Source organism: Marmota monax, unplaced genomic scaffold (assembly GCF_021218885.2).
Source record: "Marmota monax isolate L192 unplaced genomic scaffold, Marmota_monax_Labrador192_F-V1.1 WCK01_AAM20220418_F8-fsc00039, whole genome shotgun sequence".
NCBI lineage: Eukaryota > Metazoa > Chordata > Mammalia > Rodentia > Sciuridae > Marmota > Marmota monax.
Genome location: NW_026693602.1, coordinates 5,595,964 through 5,605,899, shown reverse-complemented (window position 1 = coordinate 5,605,899; position 9,936 = coordinate 5,595,964). Strand labels below are relative to the sequence as shown.

Here is a 9,936-nt window from a genome sequence, read left to right as displayed (position 1 = left end):
TACTTTCTACAAAACACTGTAACACAAACACAATCCAGCCAAGTTGCTTGCCTTTAACGGCACATTACATATGTAATTCTATATGATACATAATTACTATGTGAGGATTGCCTTTTCTCCAGTTTCCAAGAAAATGCTCCTCCAGTCCACCTGAGACCTCACCAGAAGGGTTGTTCCCATTCATATTCCTACCAACGTTCTGCTCATGATTATTTACGTATTCTCTAAGAAAATGGAACCTTTCCCCACAGCTCCCTTCTCTCACCAGAATCTCAGCCTTTTTCAGCAAACACCTCAAAATTCTCCAGCCTCTATTCTTTCCCTAGTTCCAAAACCACCTCCACAGTCTTGGGGACTTGTCACATTACAGCAGGCACCACTTCTCTTACCACTCTCCGTATCAGTCTGCTCCAGTTGTCATAACGGAGCGCCGTAGACTGAATGTCTGAACATTTATTTATTTTCTAGCTCTGGAGGCCAGAAGCCCACATCCTGGGGGGCCAGCAGGGCTAGGTTGTGATGGGCACTCTCTTCCTTTCTTGAAGAGAGCCGTCTTCTTGCTGAGTCCTCACGTGACTAAGAAAGAGCAAGGTGGGGTCTCCTTCCTCTTTTTATAAGGACATTTATACCCATCCTGGGGTCACTGCCCTCCTCATCTCATTTAAATCTAATTACCTCCCACTATGGTTTGGATATTAGTTAAGTGTGTCCTATTTGAGGTTCATGTGATTGAAAGCTTGGTCCGCAGAGGGGTGTCCTTGGAGGTGGTAGAAACGTCATAGTGGGGCTACTCGGAGGTCCTTAGGTCACAAGGGTGTGCTCTCAGAAGGCAGTCCTGTGAGACCCTTGAGTTCTCACTAGAGGGTGGATGTGGAAGAAATAAGCCCAGTCCCACCCAGCTCTCTCTGCTCCTGGTTTGAGATGTGACCATGTACGCAATTCTGTACCTGCTCTGCCATTGTTATCTGCTCCATGAGGTGGTGCAGCCAAGGAGCACCAAGAAAGCCTGCACTGTGACATTTGGGACTTTCAGCCTCCAAAACTGTGAGCTAAATAAACCTTTCTTTTCTAAGTAGCCTGTGTCAGGTGCTTTGTTGTAGTGACCAAAAGCTGCCCAAAGGCCCTACCTCCAAATACCATCACCTTGGGCTTTAGGGCTGCAACACAGACAGACATCCAGAACACAGCACCAGTGTCAGTTTATTAATGACCGTGTGAGTCTGCTGAGACTTCTATAACACAATGACACAGACAGGGCAGTTAAAACAACAGAAATCCACTTTCTCACAGTTCTGGAAGCTGGTAGTTGAAGATCAAGTTATCGGCAGATTTGGTTTCTCCTGAGGACTCTCTCCCTGGCTTGCAGATGACTACCACATTGCTGTGTCTTCAGAGAGAAAACTCTGTACCCATATCCCTAGTGCCTCTTCCTCATCTCAGAAGTGCCAGCCATATTGGATTAGGGTGCCACCCCTATGACCTCATTTAACCTTAATTACCTCTCAAAGACCCATTTTTTGTGTTTGTACTGGGGTTGAACCTAGGCCTCATGTGGGCTAGACAAGCACTATGCCAATGAGCTACACCCCCAGCTCCAACCCTGTCTTTAAACACACTCACGTTGGTAGTAGGGATTCAGTGTATGGATTTGTCGAATCAATTCAATCCGTAGCAATGACACGCCTTCACCAGATACAGCCATGTTTACCTCACCACACGCACAGCACGCTCTTCTACTTTGCCAGCTTTCTTCAACACATTCGTGCTCATTCCCAGGAGTGGCAGGAATTAGGGTTTGTTTGTAAGCCCATGGGAGATGGTGGCTTTTTTCCTGAGCTCATTCACAAGGCATGCATTTGTGTGTGTGTGTGTGTAAGCTCCAAGGCCTTGTAACAGAGATGATATATCCCCACTGAAGAAAAATGACAGTCAGAATAAGAAGACGAAGCCAATTTGTCACTTAATGCAAAACCTGATTGTGCGGCAACAACAGCCTCACACTGGGATTGATTACAAACAAGATGACACTTCCCTGCAGGCTGCCTCCCGCGTTATTATAAATAAATACCACTGGCTTTCGTATCTGCATTACTGCAGAGGACAGATTACACCTCAGCACCTAGGCGTACAGTAAATATCCCAGGATGACAATGGCCCTTCTCAACCTACAATAGGAGTTTTGCCTCATATGACACAATTTCATAAATAAAATAAAGCCCTGGCACAGGGCCATGAGAACAGAAAATGAACGCAGAATTGGGCTGATATTAGGAACTCATTTCCATGAAGGGTAAGCTCTAAATTGTGCTGGGGCTTTGTTCCGTGCAGCCTAGGGAGCCAGCCAGGGTAGTGTGCACCTGTGATCCCAGCAACCTGGGAAGCTGTGGCAGCAGGATTGTAAGTTCAAGGCCAGCCTCGGCAACTTAGTGAGACCCTGTCTCCTAAATTAAAAGGCAGCCTCGGGCCCCTCAGCAGCTGGTTGGCATTCTTGCTGTCTCTTTGGCGGTGAAGCTCAGGAAAACCACCTGATCCTGAGAGTGTTTCCTGAAAAACAAAAACAAACAAAACAAAACAAAACAAAAAAATCAGAGTTCCATTTTCAAGATGGAAATAAATCTGTTAAATGTCTCGGATATCTCCTTGCCCTTGCCCTGACTGTTCCCAATCTGTCATCCTATGGCTTTCAAATAAATAAGTTATTTTAACCAAGGAAATACAGAGTGACTGTTTTCGATTTGTTTGCAGATGCCTAGCTGCGGTGCAAGGTTGAATTTGATCAGCCTGTGGAAAATGTATTTTTTTCATTTCCGTCCCTATCCACTCATTTTCTATCTTCCTCTCCACCTCTTCTCGACGTTTCCCTGTCGCCTCTCTTTCCATGAACCAGGAGGGGCACCGGGAGGGGTGGGCCTCTGCCTTTTTCGGGCGTGACGCGAGTGCCCTCTGCTGTCCAGAACGGTGAACAACAGGAGGGTTCCGAGCCGCGGCGCGCAGGGAAGAAGCCTCCAGCCGGCTCCATCCCTGGGCAAACACTGCAAGTATTGTTAAAATGAATAATTTATTAAACCACAATTGTTTATTGACTGCCCTTTCATTATTTACTTTGCAGTTATTAAACACGCTCGCGGAGCGCCCGGTCAGCCCCGGGCCGACTCTGCGCCTTCCCGAGGCGGCCACGTCGCCGGCCCCCTCGCCTCCCTCCACTCCAGACGTTTTCGATCTCCTTTGGCAGGTCAGGGTCAAACTACAGTTGTTCCGTGATGACTTTATCAATTCTCAGTTGATAGACTCCAAATGAAAAAATGCCCGCTGCCGCCTCTCGGCTCCTTAAGAAGGGGTTATTTGTGTAACGTCCTGTCAGTCGGGCAGGGTCTGTGACAGACGCAGGGCGTCAAGTGAAATAAGGAGAAAGATGTTTTTAATGCCTTTTATTAGTCTCTCTTCCTCACGTCCAGGAGCAGCTGACATCCACCCTAGACTGTCCTTCCAAACCAGAACAGCAACCAGAGAAGTCCCCGCTCCATTCAGAAGGGAGCAAGCAAGATCTGCTTTGGGCATTTATGTTAATGATCACCACCTTGAGACCGTTCAAGGTCAGAAGCAGGGAGGGCAGAGGGAGTGGCTTTTCCCAAGAAGAAAATGTCCTGGCTGCAGATTTGAATGGAAGCATCCATCTGTACCCACAGTGCCCTCTGCTTTTAAAGGACAACTTTCCACCATCCAGGATCTCAGGAATATATGTGGTAGCCCAGGAATAAATAAATAAGCCTGGAGGCAAAGAAATTTCAAAAAGAGAAAGAGGAGGAGAAAATGTGGTTCTAAAACCCAAAATTTGGAATATTAAAAAATTTAATTTTTTCTCGCAATGATGATATTTGCAGGCTTTGCACATCCAGAAGGTCAGAGAAGATGGGGTTCGGGTCAGGGTCAGATTCAGGGAAGGACTTCATCAACAGGTGTGCATAAACCAACGCATTTGCCAAGCTTGCCTGTAAGAGACAGTTAAATGGTCAAGAACACTAAATTCAAAGTCAATCTGGCTTTCTGACATGGGTTCCTGATGTGGCTTTCCCAGCTGTGTCATTTGAACATGTCACACACTCACCAAGCTTCAGTTTCCTTGTTCATAAAATCAGACTGAACTGGGCATTGTGATGCATGTCTGCAAGTCACACTACTCAGGAGCCTGAGGCAGGAGGATCACAAATTAGAGGCCAGCCTGGACAACTTAGCAAAACCCTGTCTCAAAATAAAAATTAGAAGGGGCTGGAGATGCAGCTCAGTAGTAAGGAGTCCCTGAATTCAATCCCCAGTATCACAAAAATAATAATAATAATAATAATAATAATAATAATAATAAATTAATTTAACTGATAGTTCTTCCTTCATAAAATTAAATTTGAGTTCGTGGCTTTGCGTTCTCTTTTCACTCCTTTCTTCTTCAGGGTAGTCCCACTTCCTAAATCCTGCCTGCCTTCATTTCTTTATTCAGTAAACAGTTGTTGAATCCTTGCTATATTCCAGGTCCTATGCTAATCTTCAGCTACTCAAATCTGAAAAACAGAGTTCTCACCCTCCAGAAAAAAAGGCATGTGAGATATATATATATACACACACACACACACACACACACACTAAGTTTGGATAAATGTCCCCCATAGGCCTAGCTGGCTTATCCCCAGCCTACGGCATTATTAAGAAATGGTGGAACCTTTAAGAGGTGGGACCTAGAGAGAGGAAGTTAGGCCATGGGAGGTACTCCCTTAAAGGGGCTTTAGCACTCTAACTACTCCTCTTTCTTTGCTTCCTGCTCAACAAATAAGGCCCAGCCCAGCCTGGTAGACACTGATTTGTTTTTTTAAAAACTTTTTCTTATTTATTTACTTTTGTGTGGTACTGAGGATCAAACCCAGCGCCTCACACGTGCTAGGCAAGTGCTCTACCACTGAGCCACACCCCTAGCTCTGTTCAGATTTTTTATCAAACTGCTTCCCACAGAGGGACCTCTCACCAATATTGATTTCCATATGTTCCAGTTAATAGAATGAGAAATGGAGTACATAAAGAAGCTTTATTACTGTTAGAAATTATTATAATTCTGAGTGCATTATTATAATCTTTAAAAAACTGTTACAATTGAAATATTTACTTTCAGTCTTTTCACTGTGCTTCGTTTAACGAGGATCAGTAATCACTCTGGTAACTCCAAGTAATACAGCCAGTTACCAAAAACAATGGTGAATACAACGGTTGACACATTTGCAGGGAATTATGGGAGTACAATGGGAAGTCCCCTAACCGCAGTTGTGTTGTGTTGTGTTGTTTTTGTTTGTCTGCTTTGCTATGTTGCCCAGGCTGATGACAAACTCCTCCAGTCTCAGCTTACCAATTGGGACTACAGCCACTGCACCGGGCTGAGACCCAGCTAGGGGCGTGGGAAGGGGAGAAGGGAAGAGGGGCAGGCCTCCTGGAGGCCTGGGTGGAGCCTTACAGCCTCTCCTCCCCCTACTCCTGCTCAGCCCTCCTTTCCTTTTGTGCCTGGATACAAAGATGTCCCACCATCCTGAAATGAGCGAATGAGTCTGGACACTGAACATGTCCAAACCCAAGCAGGGGGAGGGTTGCAATTGGGACCCCCTCCCCCAGCACTTCAAGTCCGCTCTCTATGATCAGAGGTCACATGGAAGCAAACTGAGTGACCAAAATCATCAACTTTCAGAAGATCTTGATTTCCTCAAAGCAAAGCAAGAAAAATTAGAAGAGGAAAAGAGAGAAGAGAAGAGGAGGAGGAGGAGGAGGAGGAATGAGGAGAAGGGGAAGGAGGGTGGGGGAGGAGACAGAACCAGTCTCCCAGCAGGAAGGATCCTAGCAACACTTTATACAGAAAAACTCTCTCTTCCCATAATATATCTGTCCTCCTTGATGAGAATTTACAGAGAGCCCATCTCATAAACCCAAGCACTTTTCATTATTTTTATCAGAGAAATGGAGGCCTCTTACACTGACAAGTGCTTTGAAATTCCATGAGCAATGCTGCTCAGTGCAGGAAGTTTCTGCTACATCCTCCACCTCCTTCCTCTGGTCCTTAAGGCCGTCTGGGGAGGATCATGAACACTGGGAGTAGATTAGAATGGTGTGAGGTCAAGGAAATGGGTGGTCAACTGTTGGTAGAGACACCTACAGACGACACCCATGTCACCCTTTCAAAAGCACGTTTCACTCATATAACAGCCAAAGGATTTCTGATGAGCTGGAGAGAGGGCAGTGAAGTCATGCGATTGTCCGACAGTATCCCTGCCCTCTGGGGGGATCTACTAAAGAACCAGGAAACGGGAAGAGAAGTCGGTGTGTGCTGAATGTCAGGGAGCATCACTTTATGAGGCTCTTCTGGAAGGGCCTTGGGTGCAGGTGGGCAAGGAACAAGCTAAATGCATGAACAGCCACTTGCATCCAGGTTACTGACTCGGCCCTTTGCGTGAACTTGCTGAGACTCGGTGAGGTCCCAGGATTCTAGACAGAGCGTCCTGTGAACTTGGCACGGTGCCAATATGTCAAACAGAACCACAGAGATTTGTGGCTTTTGCCTGCAAGCTCTGACGGATGGCGGTGTTAAATTCTTCACTTGCTGGCAAGGGGAGAAGAAAGAACACCAAATCCCCCTGCCCCAGTGTTTGTTTCATCACACTTTTTATGGGTGGTTTTGCTCTGGTTTGGAAAGTCGCTGAGACTCGGACCCTCCCCAGGCCAGTAACGGGAATGTGAGGAGCCCCACGCAGGCTTGCTTGTAATAAACCACGCTGATCCACGCGTCACCAGGGGCACGTTTGTTAACAAAACACAGACTTCCAAACAAGTGATAATAGTGCCTTCTGCTCGCATGGTGTCTATTTTTTTTTCTAGAAACTTCTTCAAGCATTTTACAAACTTGGATAAAGGGTCCCTCACCAGTACTTGGGATGCATTTGCATCTAGGGTAGAATAAAGGCAGCCTCTCTGCCAGAACGTGAATATGCTTTCAGGAGGAAAGATTATTTGGTAAGTATATTTACAAAACGCTCTGATTTTTCCTTTTCGGAGCATTTCTGTGGGAGGGTGGAAATGGGCTACTGGGGACCAAGCTCAAATTTATCCTAAGGGGGAGCAAACTGGGCATTTAACATGCTGACCATGACCCTTCACTCTCAGACTGACAGCAGAGAGCAGAAATAGGTCACATGAAATGTCCCAGCAGCTAGGGGGCAGTGTTTTTAGATGTGATACTGTGTCATGTGTTAACTGCAAAGGTCTCAGGCCCTTTGTTGTTGTTGTTTCGTTTTGCTTTGCTTTGCAGGGTGTTCTGGGGACTGACCCAAGAGGCACTCTACCACTGAGCTACATTACCAGTGTTTGTTGTTGTTGTTGTTGTTTAATCTTTAATTTGAGATACAGTCTCACTAAAGTGCTGAGGCTGAACTCCAATTTGCAATCCTCCTGCCTCAGCCTCCCAAACCACCAGGATTATTGGCGTTCACCACCACACCTGGATTCAGGCCTTTTTAAATACCATTCACAGAATCAGAGTTCTTTTCTTTCTGTTCAGGGCCCTAGTCCTTGGCACCAGCAGGAATTACTGTGGGGACTGCATGGGACCAGTTGCATGGTCTAGAACCGAGGCAGCTACTCATAACCCCTGGAGAAGGGCTTGCACTTGGTTTCGTGCTCCATTACTGCTGTCTTAGAATTATCCTGGAACTTGTGTTTTGGAGGTGAAGCCCCACAGGACAATGGAGAACCAGTGCGAGCAGAGAAGATACGACACACTCACACAGTTAGGCCATCCCTTGTCTCCGGGCACACCTACATTGGCCACACCCCATGCTCAGGGTTCTGGTCCCTACATCCCCACGACCTTCCCAGAGGCCACACTCCCCCTGGGAAGTCTGTTGAAAGAAGTCCCTAAATAAGCAGCCAGAGCCCTCAAGGAAGCCCGTGTCCTCTCTTACCTGCGTTTCATCCCCGCATGGCCAGCCACACTCACCGTGAGAGCAGGAGAGGACAGGGAGGGACGGGCCAGCCCCCTAGACTGTGTTTTGGTTTGGGTTGGGTTTTTGTTTGGTGGAGGGTTTGTTTGTTTTGTTTTGATTTTTTCCTTTCTCATGAGTGAGCAGAAGGTAGAGAGTACTGACAGAGGGTAGCTACCTATCCAGATTTTTACATGGACAGGAAGAAACAACAATGTTTACTGTTTGGGTGCTGAAGACTAAGCCCAGGGTCTCCCACATGCTAAGCACACACGCTACCACTGAGCTGCACCCCCAACTCCTGCTTGGTCATTTTATAAACTCTTAACCACTGGACATGGGGGTGTGTAATCCTGGCTACTTGGGAGTAGGAGGCAGGGGGATGGCAAGTTCAAGGCCAGCCTGGACAACTTTGCAGGAACTTGTCTCCAAATAAAATTTTTGAAAAGCCTGGGGGTGTAGCTCTGGGTGCACTGGTTGGACTAGCATGTGCACAGGCCTGGATTCAATCCCCAGCACCAAGAAGAAAGATTCCTACAAAACCATACGAAAAAGATAAACATCCCAATAACCAAAAATGGCATATTTTAAAAGAAAGTCAGGGTGGCTGTGAGGGCACACAGCAACTAAAGAGGCTGGGGCAACAGGATGGCATGTTTGAGAGTAGCCTCAGCGATTTAGCCAGACTCAGAAGAAAAAATAAAAAGGACTGGGAATATAGCTCAGTGGTAAAGCACCCCTCTGTTCAATCCTCAATACCAACCATTTAATTAATTAATTATATGAAAGATCTTCAGGTGACCAACAATAAATACTGCAAAAACCGTTTTTAGAGGCCAGGCATGATGGTGCACACCTGTGATCTCAGCAGCTCTGGAGGCTGAGGCAGAAAGATCATGAATTCAAAACCAGCCTCAGCAACTTAGTGAGACCCTAAGCAACTTAGCAAGACCCCAATTCTAAATAAAATACACAAAAGGGCTGGGGATGTACCTCAGTGGTTAAGCACCTCTGGGTTCAATCCCTGGTACCAAAAAAAAAAAAATGCTATAGATTCTACATACATTCCCACAAAACACAGTCACAACATACATATCTACAAAAAGTAAAGCAGGTTATTGGTGGGGGGGGGGGTGCTGGGAATTGAGCCCAGGGTCACTCTACCACTGAGCTATATCCCCAGTCCCTCTTTTGGTTTGGGGGGGCGGTTTTGTTTGTTTGTTTTTACCAGGGATTAAACCCAGGGACACTCAACCACTGAACCACATGCCCAACCCCTTTTTTTTATATATTTTATTTAAAGACATGGTCTCATTAAGTTGCTTAGAGCCTCACTAAGTTGCTGAGGCTGGCTTTGAACTCTCCATCCTCCTGCCTCAGCCTCTCGAGTCACTGGGATTACTGCTGTACGTCACTGCTCCTGTCTCCCTATTTATTTTTTATTTTGAGACAGGGTCTTGCTAAATTGCTGAGACTGGTCTTGAACTTGCAATCCTCCTGCATCAGCCTCCTAGACAGCTGAGATCACAGGCAATCACCACCAAACCCTGCCAAAAAAGCAAGTTATTGAACAAAACATGAAGAAACAACAATGTTTATTGTTGGTCCGTAATCACATTTGCACATTTTATATCTATTGAAAGAAGAAGTCAACTGTATGGAAAGACACTCATCAAATATCAATAGCACTTATCTCTGAGTGTGGTACTTTTGTGGTTTTTGCTTTCTTCTTCATTGTTTTCTATTTTATATAATGTTTAGGAGTATCTATCCTTTTTGTAAATCAGAAAATAGTACAAATAAATCTATTTTCATTTTGAACGTTTTAATATGCACTCAGAAAAAAAGGAAGACTGGGAAAATTTCACAAAAATGAGTAAAAAGAAATTCCTCCCTGATTCGTGGCATATCTAAAGTCAGCATGAATAAGGATTAT

General features: G+C 45.7%; 1 long non-coding RNA gene across 4 annotated transcripts in view; it reads right to left on the bottom strand.

The window, feature by feature from the left end:
* Nucleotides 1-1,175: 1,175 nt before the first annotated feature.
* The window catches only part of LOC124103135 (uncharacterized), a 31,443-nt gene continuing 22,682 nt past the window's right edge, over nucleotides 1,176-9,936 (bottom strand). For 2 of the 4 annotated variants that reach the window (XR_009228226.1, XR_006855112.2), the window contains one exon: nucleotides 1,176-2,544. This is a non-coding gene — a long non-coding RNA (uncharacterized LOC124103135). Of the gene's footprint in view, nucleotides 2,545-3,054; nucleotides 3,990-9,936 lie in introns of those variants that run through there. The other 2 variants (XR_006855111.2, XR_006855110.2) reach the window with 1 other exon arrangement.